General features: G+C 48.6%; 1 long non-coding RNA gene across 1 annotated transcript; it reads left to right on the top strand.

Annotated features, from left to right (window-relative positions):
• Positions 1 to 4,267: 4,267 nt before the first annotated feature.
• Positions 4,268 to 13,094, top strand: LOC122445798. The gene is made up of 3 exons (XR_006270678.1): positions 4,268 to 4,322; positions 5,409 to 5,412; positions 13,019 to 13,094. It is a non-coding gene; the product is annotated as an uncharacterized LOC122445798 (long non-coding RNA).
• The last annotated feature ends 4,894 nt before the right edge of the window (positions 13,095 to 17,988 follow it).

Here is a 17,988-nt window from a genome sequence, read left to right as displayed (position 1 = left end):
CCCCCCCCCAGTCTGTCATAGTGGGCCCCCGGGAGATGCAAATAAAACGCAGGGTGCACAACGCAAAGGAGGTCCTGGAGGGTTTCTCAGAGGAAGTGGCATACTCTCACAGCCTGGAGCAACACAGCGTGGAAGAAGGAAGAGGTTTAGGTTCTCGTGGTCATGAGAGGTGGGGCTGAGGAGGCCCCCTGTGGGGTGATGAGGTCAGCGCTTGAGATCGGGGGAGATGGGGGGTTTCCGAGACTCCCAATCTACACGGATGTAACAGGCATGAAATTTCAAAAGGATTTCAGCAAAAATCAGCCACACGGAGACACCCATTAAAGGCGATGGAGGCATCCCTGGGCCGCTGTCTGGCACGTGACCTTCCACATCAGGGAGGAGGGATGTTAGTCCAGCTGTTCAGGGGCGGCCACCAGCCTGGGGGCCATCAGCCTTGGGGTGCAGAGGTCCACGTGTCCCCTGGCTGCATCACCCCGTGACCTCATCCACGGCCCCGTCCGTGTTCCCAGGCTGGGGAGGTGGAGAGAAGGACCACACAGCCCCCAGCCCTCCCATCGCCCATCCCAGGAGCCGTGGTCCGAGGAAGGAGATCCAGCAGCTCACCGGCCCTCAGACAGGGGAAGATCAGGACCATGATGCTGGGGGTTTGCGGTCCTTCCTTATTTCCTGTGGAACTTTCTATTGTTAGTTATCCACTGCTTTTATCAGGCACCACCCCCCAGCCCTGGGTTACTGGCAAAGACGGCTGGAAAATGAATAAGAAATCCAACTTGAAAAACAAAACAAGCCCCAGCTAACATTTACCAATGTATGTTTCAGGGTGTGGGTGTCACACACACACACACACACACACACACACACACACGCACACAAGACCCTTACATCAAATACACCGGAGAAAGACTCCACTTAGCTGAAGGGGCGTGTGCCTTTGCTGCCTGACCTGTGGGAGCGTGATAGCATGAATGTGACTCTGCTGGGGAGGACCACGCAGAACCCTGCTGGGAGGAGTATCTCTGAGAACAGGGCAGTTCAGTTCAGTCGCTCAGTCGTGTCCGACTCTTTGGGACCCCGTGGACTGCAGCACACCAGGCCTCCCTGTCCATCACCAACTCCCGGAATTCACTCAAACTCATGTCCATTGAGTCGGTGATGCCATTCAGTCATCTCATGTCATCCCCTTCTCCTCCCGCCTTCAATCTTTCCCAGCATCAGGGTCTTTTCCAATGAGTCAGCTCTTCGCATCAGGTGGCCAAAGTATCAGAGTTTCAGCTTCAGCATCAGTCCTTCCAGTGAACATTCACGACTGATTTCCTTGAGGATGGACTGGTTGGATCTCCTTGCAGTCCAACGGACTCTCTGAGGACAAGCCATCTCGAGTCACTGGGGGCGGGAGCATCCAGGTGGGCATCTGCGCCAGCGTGTGTCTCACATACTAGAACGGTCCCTCCACCGGTTCGGACGCAGACCTTTCAGCGACTTCCGCTGAGAACTCAGGCCCGCCTGCCGGACCTGGGCGCGTGCTCAGCAGCGGGGCCGCGGGCCAGGCTCCGGCCGCGCTCTCGCGGGCTTGTACCGCCCTCTCGTGGCTGCGCCTCGGAAGGGCAGCGCAATGCGGATGCCGGGGGCTGTGCGGGTGCGGTGGTCCCGCTGTTGTGAAATGTCGTCTCTAAGGCCTCCCCCGCGAACCCATAGAGACTCTCCCCTACTCATGCTCCGAATTTCAAAAAGAAAAACATATTTCCTTGACTCTAGTAGACAGCGGAGGTACCAGAACGGAAAGGAAAATAAGTTAAATATATTAGAAAGAGTATTTCCGTTGACTCACCAGAAACACAGTTTCCAGATTGCCCGCTAGGAGACAGTGCTGCTCCGACCGGGAAAAGTGCATCTAGCGCGGGAGACTGAGTAAATATGCAAATGATAATAGTTAAGGGCTTTTCCTTAACTGGGCTTCCCTGATAGCTCAGTTAAGAATCCGCCTGCAGTGCAGGAGACCCCGGTTCGATTCCTGGGTCGGGACGATCCCCTGGAGAAGGGAAAGGCTACCCACTGCAGTATTCTTGCCTGGAGAATTCCATGGACTGTACAGTCCATGGGGTTACAAAGAGTCGGACACGACTGAGCGCCTTTCACGTGAAGACAAGGGCTTTGCGGGTCTGTGGGTTGTCACCAGGAGCCTTTACCATGCGGGGCCTCCACTGGCTCCGCTGCGCTCCAGGAAAATGCCTGCAAAAGCAGGGGCCTGGCTGGATATGACCCATGACCCCTGGTTTAGAGCTTCAGCTTCCAAGGAAGGAAAACTTGAGGGGGGAGCTCCTGGGTGCAGGGTTGGGGCGCGCAGGCAGAGAGAGGCAAGGCTGAGAAATGAGGCCCTGACCCAGTGAGGGCAGAGCCAAGCTCCTTGGCGCCCCCTCCTTGCCTGGAGCCCCCCGTGTGTCGCTCAGCTGGGTGTGGCAAGGGTCAGGAGTGAGGGGTGATGAGGAGTGGGCTCAGCTCTGACCCCGGGGAGTCCCTCCCGTCACCCTCTGTCCCACTCCAACACCCGTTCATTCATTCATTCACTCAGGCCTTTGGTGAACCTGCTGACTCCCGCCCCTAGCCTGCCGTCCCGGGTGATCCAGCCCCCTCAGGGCACAGACATTCTCTTAGAGACCCCCACAGCCGGTCAGGGGGCCCCCCGGCTCCCCCAGCAGCCACGTGGGCAGCTCTGGGCTTTTCCTGTTTGCCTCCATGTCTCCCAGGGCATCTGGTCCTGAAGTAGGTGCTCAGCATCGTGACCTGGGCATACAGCCTGGTGACACCAACCTCCCCCAGCCACACCACCAGCCCCCGGCCAGGAGCTACTTGCTTCTGGGCCAGGATGTAGACCAGTGCAGACGCTCCGCGGTTAAGGACAGGTCTGGTTTCTTTTCTTCAGTTCCTCTTGGACTGATACTTCTGAAAAAAAATCATTAAATATGAAAGCTGGAAAATGTTAAAAAAAAAAAAAAAAGCCTATTGGATGTATAATTAGATTAAATGGGCATCAATTCACTCCGCTGCACGTCTGTTAGAGCTTCTGAGCCCTCAGCCCTTCTCCTTGCCTCCCGATGGGCAGAGAGCAAAAGGCCTGCGGCCCCGAGTCTGGAAAGGGCCCTCTGGCTCCTCTGCAAAGCTGTCTACAGCTTAGCTCGGGTCCGCCAAGTCGGCCGGGGACGGCTGGGGGCTCTTGAGGGCTGGGGATCGTCACTCTCAGGAGGCACCGTGGGACCCAGGGCCTGGTGCTCTGGTTGAAGTGCCGTGGCTGTGCCTGCCCCTGCGATCGCGGTCACTGGCGGCTGCACAGGTGACGAGTGTCCCCTCGGGAGTGACCCTGGGTCACCGGGACCCCCCGCCCGGCCGGAGCTCTCAGCACAGCCGCAGATGCACCACTAGGGGGCGCAAGGACCCAGGTCCAGGATGGGGGGCCTCCTACCAGATGCGCGCCCCTCTCAGGAGAGAGCCACACCTCCGGGAGGGGCAGGGAGGCCGGAAGCTCCAGAGCCGGAGAGAGAAGGCTGCAGAGGACTGGAAACCTGAGACGGTCCTGCAGGGCCTGGGCCCCCCGGGCTCCTGGAAATAGCAGGCCGGCGTCTCCAGCCCTGGGGCTACTTGTCTGGACCCCCGATTGAGACCCTTGACGAGTCAGGGGGCTCGGCCGATTCGGCTCTGTGTCCTTGTCGCTGTCACAGCCTCTCGGGGAGGGACGGCAAGGTCTGTGCTCCTGAAACCCACAAGCGTGGCTCCATGGCTCCTGCGGGGGTCCTGGGATGGAGGAGGCCAGGCTAGGACCCCCAGTCATCGAGGGCAGGGAGGCGGGTTAGGGTCCAGGGCTCAGGAGTGGGGGTGACCACCTAGGACAGCGGGGAGCAGGGAAAAAACCCAGTCCGGGTCGCCACGCTCAGCAAGGTGAGGACCACGGTCCCGGGGGAGGGTCCTCGGGATTTCAGACAGATGAGTGCTGCTTTGCCGGGGCTGCGGTGCTCAATGTCCTGGACGCCAGGAATGCACAATCCAGGTGACGGAAGGGCCACGTTCCCTCCGAGACCCGGCGACCTTCCTGCCTCTTCCAGCTCCCGCTGGTCCCAGGCTTCCCCCAACCCGCCCCGCTCCCCACCCCCGGCCGCGGCTGCATCTCTTCAGTCCCGCGCGGCTTCTCCTCCCCGCGTCTCGTCTCCCCTGTGGGCGCCTCTCTGTCCAAATTCCCCGGGTCTTAAACGGTCACCGTGCTGGATTAAGTGTGAAAGTGAAAGTGTTAGTCGCTCAGTCGTGTCCGCCTCTTTGTGACCCCATGGACGGTAGCCCGCCAGGCTCCTCTGTCCATGGGATTCTCCAGGCAAGAATACTGGAGTGGGTTGCCATTTCCTTCTCCATGGGATCTTCCCAAGCCAGGGATTGAACACGGCTCTGCCACACTGCAGGCGGACTCTTTACCCACTGAGCTACCAAGGAAGCTGGATTAAGGGCCCACCAGAATCCAGGGAGACCTCAACTTCACTAATTCCATCTGCAAGGATGCTGTTTCCATATAAGGTCATATGAGGTCACAGGCACCTGGATTGTCCACGTGGAGCTGGGGTTCCGGAGCCTCTGGCTCATCTGCCAGACACCTGCACTGAGACCCCAGCCAATGTGTGCGTCTCTATTCCTGGATATAAAAGGCCTCTTAAAAAACATTCTTTCTCACTATCATGGGCCACAGTTTAAAAAGAAGCAAATCAACCTCAGTTAACGCGTAACACTGCGCTGAAGGCAAGGGCCAAGTCTTGTCTATCTCTGTGTCTACCCAGGATGCCTTACAGATCCTGGGGACCCCACCAAAGTCAGCGGCCACAGTGGCTTGTCCGAGGCACAGTGGCTGGATTTAGGGCGAGTCACAGAGGGGTGCTGGGGTGGAAGTGGTCAGGGGCTGCCCAAATTGGGATTCTAGCAGAGTTTGCAGGTTTTATTCATCCCTCTCTGAGCACATATTTCATGGCTCATAGCAGGTCCATTTCCTCTGTGATGAAATATGTGAAATGCAAAACCTCTCAGTTCCTCTTGTTTCTCACCCTTTGCAGACAAAAGCTGTAAAATGTTCAAAGCTTGTTGGGAGATTTCTGACATTTGCAGGTCCGGCAGGTGTGAATTAATCGAGTTCTCCTTAAGAAACCAGGATCGAGCTGTTCAGAATAGCAATTTTCACCTTTTAGAGAAGGATTTGTAAAATCACCTTAAGACTGTAAAAATGTTTCCTGAAAAATACCGGAGATGTTTTGAGATTTCTGTGTGTAACATATTCACTGCTAATGTTATGCATAACGTTCTTCTCATGGAAACAGATTAATGGGATCACTTGTGCGATTTTGCCAAAGAGGCTTGGAAAAATAGGGAACAAAAAACAGGTTGGTAACACAGTTGGCACAATAGTGTCTTGTGGGAGTTGGCTTGGAGTTTTGAGCTTGGGCAGCTCAGTTGTGACCTTTCAGACCTCAGTTGGCTCATCTGTCAAATGGAGATGAGCAAATGATGATTCTGTCTCCCAAAACTCTTGTGGTGGAAATAAAAGATGCTTTGAAGCTACGGAACAATGACCTAAACCATAGACAGGAGGACAGAATCCGTGGCCGTGGCTGCCTTGGTGAAGAAGGAAAGGGAACAGATCCAGAAATTTGGTAGAAAGGAGGCTTCTACCCACATTTTTAGCAATTGTTTGTTTATTTTATGTAAAAATACTAAAAGAGAATGTAAGAGACTTTTAAAATAACTTTCAGTTCAGGTCAGTTCAGTTGCTCAGTCGTGTCCGACTCTCTGCAACCCTATGGACTACAGCACGCCAGGCCTCCCTGTCCGTCACCAACTCCCAGAGCTTACTCAAACTCAAGTCCATTGAGTCGGTGATGCCATCCAACCATCTCATCCTCTGCCATCCCCTTCTCCTCCTGCCTTCAATCTTTCTCAGCATTAGGGTCTTTTCCAATGAGTCTGTTCTTTGCATCAGATGGCCAAAGTATTAGAGTTTCAGCTTCAGCATCAGTCCTTCCAATGAATATTCAGGACTGATTCCTTTAGGATGGACTGGTTGGATCTCCTTGCAGTCCAGGGGACTCTCAAGAGTCGTCTCCAACACCACAGTTCAAAAGCATCAATTCTTTGGTGCTCAGCTTTCTTTATAATTCAACTCTCACATCCATACATGACTACTGGAAAAACCATAGCTTTGACTAGACTGACCTTTGTTGGCAAAAAATGCCTCTGCTTTTTAACATGCTGTCTAGGTTGGTCATAGCTTTTCTTCCAAGGAGCAAGCATCTTTTAATTTCATGGCTGCAGTCACCATCTGCTGTGATTTTGGAGCCCAAGAAAATAAAGTCAGCCACTGCTTCCACTGTTTCCCCATCTATCTGCCATGAAGTGATGGGACCAGATGCCATGATCTTAGTTTTCTGAATGCTGAGTTTTTAAGACAACTTCACTCTGCTCTTTCACTTTCATCAAGAGGCTCTTTAGTTCTTCTTCACTTTCTGCCGTATGGGTGGTATCATCTGCATATCTGAGGTTATTGATATTTCTCCCAGCAATCTTGATACCAGCTTGTGCTTCATCTAGCCCAGCATTTCCATGATGTACTCTGTGTATAAGTTAAATAAGCAGGGTGACAATATACAGCCTTGACATACTTCTTTCCCTATTTGGATCCATGTTGTTCCATGTCCAGTTCTAAATGTTGCTTCTTAACCTGCACACAGCTTTCTCAGGAGGTAGGTCAGGTGGTCTGGTGTTCCCATCTTTTTAAGAATTTTCCATAGTTTGTTGTGATCCACATGGTCAAAGGCTTTGGCATAGTCAATAAAGCAGAAGTAGATGTTTTTCTGTAACTCTCTTGCATTTTCAATGATCCAACAGATGTTGGCAATTTGATCTCTGGTTCCTCTACCTTTTCTAATTCCAGCTTGAACATCTGGAAGTTCACAGTTCATGTACTGTTGAAGCCTGGCTTGGAGAATTTGAGCATTACTTTACTAGCATGTGAGATGGTGCAACTGTGCAGTAGTTTGAACTTTCTTTGGCATTGTCTTTCTTTGGGATTGGAATGAAAACAGACCTTTTCCAGTCCTGTGGCTACTGCTGAGTTTTCCAAATTTGCTGACATATTGAGTGCAGCACTTTCACAGCATCATTTTTAAGGATTTGATATAGCTTAGCTGGAATTCCATCACCTCCACTTGCTTTGTTTGTAGTGATGCTTTCTAAGGCCCACTTGACTTCACACTCCAGGATGTCTGGCTCTAGGTGAGTGATCACACCATCGTGGTTATCTGGGTCGTGAAGATCTTTTATGTACAGTTCTTCTGTGTATTCTTGCCACCTCTTGTCTTAATATCTTCTGCTTCTGTTAGGTCCATGCCATTTCTGTTCTTTATTGTGCCCATCTTTGCATGAAATATTCCCTTGGTATCTCTAATTTTCTTGAAAAGATCTCTGGTCTTTCCCATTCTATTGTTTTCCTCTATTTGCATTGATCACTGAGGACGGCTTTCCTATCTCTCCTTGCTATTCTTTGGAACTCTGCATTCAAATGGCTGTATCTTTTCTTTTCTCCTTTGCCTTTCACTTCTCTTCTTAGCTATATGTAAGGCCTCCTCAGACAACCATTTTGCCTTTTTGCTTTTCTTTTGCTTGGGGATGATCTTGATCCCTGACTCCTGTACAATGTCACGAACCTGTCTATAGTTCTTCAGGCTCTCTGTCTATCAGACCTAAACCCTTGCATCTATCTGTCACTTCCACTGTATAGTCGTAAGGGATTTGATTTAGGTAATACCTGAATGATCTGGTGGTTTTCCCTACTTTCTTCAATTGAAGTCTGAATTTGGCAGTAAGTTCATGATCTGAGTTCATGACCTGAGCCACAGTCAGCTCCTGGTCTTGTTTTTGCTGACTATATAGAGCTTCTCTGTCTTTGGCTGCAAAGAATATAATCAATCTGATTTTGGTATTGACCATCTGGTGATGTCCATGTGTAGACTCTTCTCTTGTGTTGTTGGAAGAGATACTTTATGGAGATACAATTCACATACCATACAATTCACCCACTGAAAATGTACGGTTCAATGGTTTTTAGTATATTCACACAGAGGTGAAACTATCACCACAGTTTTAGAAAACTTTCACAATCTCATAAAGAAACCTTGTTCCCTTGATGGATCACTCCTGGATCCTCCTGTCCCCACTCCCAGCTCTAAGTGACACTGGTCTTCTTTCTGTTTTTCCTGAACATCATGCCTTCAAGCCCTGTTCATGTTGCAACAAATGTCAGTACTTCCATCCTTTCTATGGATGAATACTATTCCATTGCATAGTTACGCATTTTGTTTAATAAGCCCCGATTCCCCGGGGCTTATCAGAAAACACAGCTACCTCTGCGTCTCCAGTCTGCTCAAGTTCGCCATGCATTCCACTAATGAATGAGTCCAAAGAGCCCATGTTCATCAGCTTAGGCTGCTAACAAAGTACCATCTTCTGGGGGCTCAAACAGCAGATACGGAATTCTCCCAGTTCCAGAGGCTGGAAAGTCCAAGGTCAAGGTCCCTGTGGACTCAGCTCCTGGTGGGGACTCACTTTCTGGTTTCCAGACAGCAGCTTGCTGACATCCTCGCCTTTCCTCAGCGCATGCTCACAGAGGGACAGACAGAGCTGGGTCCTCTTCGTTTGCCATAAGGATCCGGATCCATCAGGAGGGCCCGGCCTCAGGACCACATCTAAATCCCTCAGATAAGTACGCAGGATGGGATTGCTGAATCACATGTGTGTGACAGTATTTTTAAAAAGCAACTTTGTTCTCCATAGTGATGTACTATTTGCTTTCACACAAGCAGTGGAGGACCATTCCACTTGCTCTGCATCTTTGCCAACATTTGCTACTGTCTGTTGTTGTTCAGTAGCTAAGTCCTGTCCGACTCTTTGCGTTCCTATGGACCGCAGCACTCCAGGCTCCTCTGTCCTCCACTGTCTCCTGGAGTTTGCTCAAATTTATATCCATTGAGTCTGCTCTGCCTCAAAGACCACCTCCAAGTGGGTTTAAGGATTCGACATAAGAACTTGGAGAGACGTAAACATTTAGGCCCGAACAGAACTTTACCAAAAGAATGTGGGAAGCTTTCAAGGTCATCCTGGGAGATACCTCTTGCCACTGGGGATTGTAGCAGAGAAACATAGGAGACTGTTTACAGATACAAATACTACTGATAAACATCCAAAGCGGCCACTGCCGGCATCTAGCTGACAATGACCAGGCTGGACCATCTCTCATCCTGGTGAATCCCCTCCACGGTGTGGTTGAACCTCAGCTTTTGCCCTTTCAGCTTTGCCACGGGCCTCAGACTCAACAAGCTGCACAACTCAAATTTTACCTTTTTTCTATGATTCTTGTTATGGCACTTAGACCTAGAAACCCTGTGATCAGTGGACTGATTTTCCTCATTTCCTGTTCTCTGCCTTTTTTATTTTATTTATTTATTTCATTTTTTTAACATTAAATTTTTTTATTTCTTTTTGGCCACGCTGGATCTTTGTTGCTGTCCACATGTTTCTCTAGCCGCAGCAAGCAAGCCTCTCATTGCAGCGGTTTCCCTTGTTTCAGAGCGTGGGCTTCAGGCCCTCAGGCTTCAGAGGTTGTGGCTCACAGGTTCTAGAACACGGGCTCAGTAGTCGTGGGGCACAGACTTAGCTGCCCGGTGGCAGGCGGAATTTTCCCAGACCAGGGTCAAACCCGTGTCCCCTACATTGGCAGGTGGATTCTAAACCACTGGACCACCTGAGAAGTCCTCTTCCTTTTTAAAAAGAATGAAAGAATGTTGGTCATCATTTCCAAATATGAAAGTAATGCATGCCGGCTGTAGGAACCACAGGAGAATGTAAGAAAAAATAAAACCCAGTGCTTCCCCCCATCTGGAGTCGATAGGAGAACACCTGCCTTTTCCACACAACATTATTTGTACATTTTTTCTTCTCAATCATCACTTTCGGTGGCTTCATTACATCCCATGATGTGGATACAGTTACATTTTACATGTCTCCAACCCCCAGAATTGTCAGTTTCTGGAGAAACAGAAACACACGGCCATCCATTTCTGAGGCTTTTTAAAGACATAGACTCTCACTTACATCTTGGAAACTGTCTAACCTTCCTTTTCAAATATTGTTCCCATAGAGTTCTGTGTTTTGGTCAAAACTATTTTCATCACAGTAGTAAGATGTTACAGAGACATTACTTTGCAGACAAAGGTCTAGTCAAAGCTATGGTTTTTCCAGTAGTCATGTATGGATATGAGAGCTGGACTCTGAAGAAAGCTGAGCACCAAAGAACTAATGCTTTTGAACTGTGGTTTTGGAGAAGACTCTTGAGAATCCCTTGGACTGCAAGGAGATCAAACCAGTCCATCCTAAAGGAAATCAACCTAGAATATTCATTGGAAGGACTGATGCTGAAGCTGAAGCCCCAATACTTTGGCCACCTGATGTAAAGAACTGACTCATTAGGAAAGACCCTGATGCCAGGAAAGATTGAAGGTGGGAGGAGAAGGGGGTGACAGAGGATGAGATGGTTGGATGGCATCACCGACTCAATGGACATGGGTTTGAGCAAGCTCCAGGAGATGGTAAAGGACAGGGAAGCCTGGAGTGCTGCAGTCCATGTGGTTGCAAAGAGTCAGATACGACTGAGGGCCTGAACAACAACAAAGGAAGATGTTGTCTGCCTTTTGAACTAGGTTGATACTTGCACTGGTGGGTAAAATTGCTTGCACCTTGTCACAAATCAGGGGCTTCCCTCGTGGCTCAGATGGTAAAGAATCTGCCTGCAATGCGGAAGACCAGGGTTTGATCCCTGGGTCAGGAAGATCCCCTGGAGAAGGGAATGTCCACCCACTTCAGTATTCCTGCCTGGAAAATTCCATGGACAGAGGAGCCTGGCGGGGTCCACAGGGTAGAAAGAAGCTGGACATGACTGAGTGACTAACACTTTCACTTTGGCACAAATCAAAACAAACTCATCAAACCACCAGACAGTGGGGGGTTGGGAGGGGTCAGTTCTAGTTAGGGACACCTTTGATTAAAATGGAAATCTGCATACAGTGTGTTTGCTACATATCAAAGCACGGTGATTATCTCCAGGAAAAGCACTTGTGAACTCGGTTGAATTGTGAACTAAACTTATTGCCTTTTTCATGCAACTCCATTCAGTTCGAAAGAATGACTGACGAACTATGGTTATTCAGTGTGGAGTATTTGGCAACATTTTCTCAAAAATGAATAAAGTGCGTCTGTCACTTCACGGAAAACAAATGACAGTATTTGTTGCCAATGATAAAATCTGAGCTTTCAAGCAAAGATTAGAATTCTGAAAAACTTGTATCTGCCATCCTGAGCTTACCAGCTTCCCAATCTTTAAAGGCCTTTCTGATGAGATAGATGGTAAAATTAACAAATGTGAGTTTTCAGTATTTAGAACGAACATGTCAACATTTGGAAGATCTGTATAAGTCAGTGAACCAGTATTTTTTAAGTCACCAATATTTGATGTTAGAAAAGCATGCATGATTAAATGATCCAGGCACAGTACACAAGAGACCAGTGCAAAGAATGCAATGTGTTAACGTAATAAAGAAGGGAAAATTCACTCATGTGGTTTTAGATTCCACATTGCAACTGACCTTAAAGCAAAGACCCATAAAGGCCCATAAAACACCCCACTCTCCATGCAAGGCTAAATTTTCTTCAGCCATGACAACTGTTGACAGATGGTAGACAGAGCAGACAGAAGGATCTAGCCATTTTCTGTTAAGTCAGACGTTGCTGAGATCCACAAAAACACAAAAGAATACCACTCTTCTCTCTAAATTATTTTTTGTTTTTAGAAATAGCTATTTTTCTTTAAAACATGTTGCTTATATTAACATGTAATGGATTTCTTTTTCAATAAATAAAAGATGAACACTTAGCAGTTTTCATTTCTAATATGCTATCGATAGCATCAGCCCACATGAAGAAAAGCTCTCTGGTTCTCAAGCAGTGTGGACACCTTCAAAGCAGTCCTCCTGGGCCCAGAAGGTTTGCTCTTCAGCCATGAGCGTCTTGATTGCCACTGATCTCTACTATCCTCTGAAAAAGTGATGCATCATCTATCTGGTAGATAGATCAAAATTCTCTACAAGATTTTATTTAATTGAAGGTGCCCAGGATGGCCAAATTTTCATAAAGGTATTAAGCTAGATGTTTACATTCATTGGGCAGTGTTGGGAGTGGCGGTTTACCAGTTAACTGACTTGGGTCATATTATAGCCAAAAAAACCTTCCAAAGGCGTTGCATTCAGAGCAGGGCATGAGACACGCGTGGGTCGGGACGCTCAGTAAAAAGCCGGAGCTCCCAGACACATGACCTTGGAGTCGCCTCAACAGTACACCACCAGCTCCTGGGCACTTATTTGTCAATAAAAAATGGAGGACTCTGGAAATTAGGAATCTATTTCAAAGAATCCTCATTTTTTTAAAAAGAATAACTTTTCATATTCTGTTAAGTATTAATGATTGTCATCATCATTCACTCATTGTACCTTTTTCGAGGTTCTTGGGCGTGCTTTTCATTTTTTTAATTTGTATTATTGATGTGTAGTTGATTTATAATGTGTTAATTTCTGCCATACACTATGTATCACTTTTGCTGCAAGTGATATATATTTTAAATATTCTTTTCCATCATGGTTAATCACAGGATATTGAATACAGTTCCCTATGCTCTACTGTTGGACCTTGTAGTATATCCATCCTGTCTATACTACTTTGCATCAGCTAACCTCAAACTCCCATCCATCTCTCCCCTGCTCTCCTCCCCCTTGGCAAACACAAGTCTGTTCTCTATGTCTGTGGGTCTGTTTCTGTCTCGTGGATAGGTTAAGTGTAAGTCAGTGTGAGTCGCTCAGCCGTGCCCGTCTCTTTGCGACCCTATGGACTGCAGCCCACCAGGCTCCTCTGTCCATGAGATTTTCCAGGCAAGGATACTGGAGTGGGGTGCCATTTCCTTCTCCAGTGGATGTGTTGATTTGTGTCATATTTTAGTAAGTGATGTGAGTGATATCATGTGATATTTGTCTTTCTCCATCTGATTTAGTATGCTAATCTCTAGGTCCATCCATATTGCTGCAGATGGCATTATTTGACTTTTGTTAGGCAAAGCTGAAGGGAACGTTTCAACAACACCGTACAGCAAAGGAAGACCCCCGCAGAAAAGGCTGATCGTATCCTCATGGAATATAATAGCAGCAAAATTTACAAAAAACACTGATAGAAATGTTCTCTCAGAAACACTTATCACGCCTCCTGTACTTAGAACCTTGACATGTTGACATTTTCTGTTTGTTTATGCAAATGTTTCTTTAAACAATAAACTTAAAAAAATTAAGAGGGGACAAAAAACAACTTTAAGGATCTTAAATTTCCTTCTACCCTTTTATTTCTTTTCAAATGAGGAAACAGAGATGAGAATCTCTCGAATTCCTAGCTTCCCTGCCTTCCTATGTGACCAGCAGATTAGATTAGATCTTCTCTAAGGTCCAGAATTCGGGGTGAAGGCCAGGTCTTTCTCAGGGGAACATTCCCAGTTAGTTCAGGTTCCCCTTCAAGATGCTGCCAAAGAGTTTCTGCTTGAAAGCCTCATCAGGTCGAACTCCATGTCCATCCAGCTAGTTCCCAGCTCCTGTCTCCTGTCTTCAATAGACTAAATGTGTGCATGCTCAGTTGCGTCTGACTCTTTACAACCCTATGAACTGTAGCCCACCAGGCTTCTCTGTCCATGGGATCCTCCCTGGCAAGAACACTGGAGTGGATTACCATTTCCCTTTTCAAGGGATCTTCCTCACCCAGGGATCAAACCTGCGTCTCTTCTGTCTTCTGCATTGGCAAGTGGGTTCTTTGCCACTGTGCCACCTGGGAAGCCCCTGAATTGACCAAGCACTCAGTAACCGAGACCTCACTAAGACCCAAGTCTCAACACACAAGCATGTGCTTTCTGCACGTCACCACCTGCCAGCAACAGATCACATAACCCCTGCTTAGCGAGGTGATGGAGCCATCGAGAAGCTTGTCTGTCTTAAGATAAAGATCATAGAGATAACACTGGTGAAAACAGTCAGCTTTTTAAGTTACAGGAAGATGATTAAGCATGTCAAGAATCCAGCCCACTCAGCTGACCCTAAGGGTCACACACCAGGAGGACACCTGATGGTGGCCAGGGCCCAGTTCTTGGACGCGCACTTGGGACTTTGTGCAGAGCTTTGATAACACACAAGGGGCCACGTTTAGGGGATCGGCCCCCAGGCTGCCTGTCTCACCTGAGACACGGTGGACGGTCTGCGCTGGAACCTCTCTCTGCTCAATCTCCCCCTTGCTGTGGGAAGGCGGACACAGCGTTTCACCAACGTAAGCCTCGGTCCTCATCTGTGAAATGGGTTAATTCTAAACCGGTACCCAATTTTCCTGGGTTTCCAAAAAGTGGGCCATGCCCCAATTCCTGGAAATCTCCACGCCTCCAAAATAGTTGAAATAATCCTTCTACTCATTAGCCTATGAAATTACCCAGCTCTTAAAAGCTAGCCACGCCACATTTCGAGGCCTCACTCACCCTCTGCGATGGCCCACACTCTGTCTGTGGAGTGTGTTTCTCTCTGAATAAATCCACCTCTTACCAATCACTCTGTCTCTCACTGAATTCTTTCTGCAATGAGACATCAAGAACCTGAGCTTCATTCGATCCTGAAACCAGGCCTGTGATCTCAGAAGACCATGGCTTTTTGCTGGGTTCGAGTCCCAGCCACGTGGGTTAGAGTCCCAATCTGAGGTATCTGGTTTCAGCAGGATTCACTGAACTCTCTCCTGTAGGGTGTTTAGGGGAAGCACACACCGACAGACGGAGATGTCTGTGGGGCCACACTTTTCTGGAAGCCCCGCCATTCGTGCGCTGAATTAGAAAAGCAGAACCCTCCCTTCCAGAAGAGAGATTCCCAACCTGACTGCCTGGGGGAAGTGTCCTGCTTCAGGCCAGCCAGAGGGGCAGAGGAAAGGGTCAAGGTGAAAAATTGGTGAGCAGAGTAGTGAGAAGTGGGAGGTGGAGGCAGGAGAGGTATCTGTTTTTAAAGTTCCTTTAAGTGAGTAGTCAGAAAAGACAACGTATTTCTAGCTGCATCTTTATTTTTGTTGTTGTTCAGTTGCTCAGTCGTGTCTGACTCTTTGCAGCTTCATGGACTGCAGCATGCCAGGCTTCCCTGTCCTTCATTATCTCTGCTCAAACTCATGTCCATTGAGTCAGTGATGCCATCCAACCATCTCATCCTCTGTCGTCCCCTTCTCCTCCTGCCCTCAGTCTTCCCCAGCATCAGGGTCTTTTTCTAATGAAGTCAGCTCTTCCCATCAGGTGGCCAAAGTATTGGAGCCTCAGCTTCAGCATCAGTCCTTCCAGTGAATATTGAGGGTTGCTTTCCTTTAGGATGGACTGATTGGATCTCCTTGCAGTCCAAGGGACTCTCAAGAGTCTTCTCCAGCACCACAATTGGAAAGCATCGATTCTTTGGTGCTTAACCTTCTGATTCCTCCCCATAGATCAGATGGTAAAGAATCTGCCTGCAATGTGGGAGACCTGGGTTCAATCCTTGGGTTGGGAAGATCTCCTGGAGAAGGGAATGGCAAGCCACTCCAGTATGCTTGCCTGGAGAATCCCATGGATGGAGGAGCCTGGTGGGCTATAGTCCATGGGATTGCAGTGAGTCGGACATGACTGAGCCACTGACACTTACTTAGCCTTCTTTATGGTCCAACGCTCACATCCGTACGTGACTCCTGGAAAAAACATAGCTGTGACTAGACAGACCTTCATCAGCAAAGTAATGTCTCTGCTAAACATTTAAGCACTTTGAAAATGAAACTTCTGTAGTCTGAAGCCTGTCACAAGGACAAATTCATTTGTCTTTTTTGGTAACTAGGACATGGTCTGGAATTCTAAGTGATGCTCTAAGGATGATCAGTCTGTGGGTGGCGTGAGCCCCCAGAGCAGGAAAGGCAGGGAGCAGCCTGGGCTGTTCTGACCTTCCTTCCGTGCAAAATCGTGTTCAGGGCGTTGAATGCTCCACAGACTTCCCAGGTCTCGGTTCCTCCTTGGGTTCAGCTTTAATAATCCAGCGACCCAGGTCAGCATGACTAAGTCGGCCTCGCTTTCTATTTTAAGAAAGCACGAAGTCCTGAGGTCACCGGCTGCTGCTTCACCTGGGCGTGCCTGGGAGGGTCGTGTCAGGGAGACCCCACCCTCTCCTGTCAGGCAGAGGATGTACTTGAAGCAAGTTGGGTCTGTTTCCCCTGAGCAAGCTGCTCCTTTTTGTTCTGAATGAACCAGATCCAGGTCCCCTGTGAGGCACACAGATGTGGAAATGAGGGGCTGAGCCCCACGGGCAATGCCAGGAAGGCCATGGGTCCTGTTGGGCAGGGCTCAGGGGCGGGGACCCCTTCCTTGGTCCCTGCACTCCACCCCACCCCCCACCCTCAGCCTCTACCCTCACTCAGATGCAGACACACGTTTGTGGAACAGAATCAAATATTGGTTAAGAAAAAAAAAAAAAAGAACAAGGCCCTGGAGACCTGTTTCTTGTCTCTTTGCCACTTGCCAGCCTCGGATGCCTGGGCAAGTTCACTAACCTCCCTGGGTTTAAGTTGTTTGTTGCTCGTTGACAGAACGAAAGAATTATTAACGTGGTTGCTAAAGGGGCAACAGGCTCTAGCTTTTGCAATTGCCACCACTCTCTGCTAGCTCCCGGTTCCGTGGGGAGGGGCCTGGCTCTCAGTTATCAGGACCTCTTTACATCCCTCATCGCAGTTCACTCTCACATCTCTAAGAGCAAAGCTGCTCCTACTGAGATCCCATTTCACAGATAACTAGAATGAGGCCTGCTGAGATTAACTTCCCCAGTCAAGGCACCCTGACTGCAGACTTCCCCTGCTCAATCCCACACTGGTTGTCATTTCTGTTATTAATTACTTATTATTTTTCCATCATGAGAAAACAGAAGCTCAGAGAAGTGGATGGCTTTGCTGGCTTCTCGTGGCTAGCTATGAGATATCAGTTCAGTTCAGTCGCTCACTCGTGTCCGACCCTTTGCGACCCCATGGACTGCAGCACACCAGGCCTCCCTGTCTAATAGAGGTCTGCCAAGAGAACGCACTGGTCATAGCAAACACCCTCTTCCAACAACACAAGAGAAGACTCTACACATGGACATCACCAGATGGTCAATACCAAAATCAGATTGATTATATTCTTTGCAGCCAAAGATGAAGAAGCTCTATACAGTCAGCAAAAACAAGACCAGGAGCTAACTGTGGCTCAAATCATGAACTCCTTATTGCCAAATTCAGACTTAAATTGAAGAAAGTAGGGGAAACCACTAGACCATTCAGGCATGACCTAAATGAAATCCCTTATGATTATACACTCGAAGTGAGAAATAGGTTTAAGGGACTAGATCTTATAGACAGAGTGCCTGATGAACTCTGGACGGAGGTTCGTGACACTGTATAAGAGGCAGGGATCAAGACTATCCCCAAGAAAAAGAAACACAAAAAGGCAAAATGGCTGTCTGAGGAGGCCTTACAAATTGCTATGAAAAGAAGAGACGCAAAAGGCAAAGGAGAAAAGGAAAGATGAGATGTCAGAGCAGTCTACAAATGGAGTCTCCAACTGTGTCCCCGTGTCCTGGGGGAAGAGGGGCTTGGGATGAAGACAGAGGTTGAGAACCAGACAGCAGACCACAGCCCCAGCTGCTCGGGAGGCACTGGCCCTCTGCACCCTTGGCTGGGGGACCTATGCATGCAATGCCCTCTGGGGGTGGGGGACCCGGGTGCCGTGGTTGGGAGAGCCTGGAGGGGCTCGGGGACCAAGGAGCCTGG

Source organism: Cervus canadensis, chromosome 8 (assembly GCF_019320065.1).
Source record: "Cervus canadensis isolate Bull #8, Minnesota chromosome 8, ASM1932006v1, whole genome shotgun sequence".
NCBI classification, from domain to species: domain Eukaryota; kingdom Metazoa; phylum Chordata; class Mammalia; order Artiodactyla; family Cervidae; genus Cervus; species Cervus canadensis.
The sequence above is the reverse complement of the archived record's forward strand: the minus strand, read 5'-3'. Positions and strand labels throughout refer to the sequence as shown.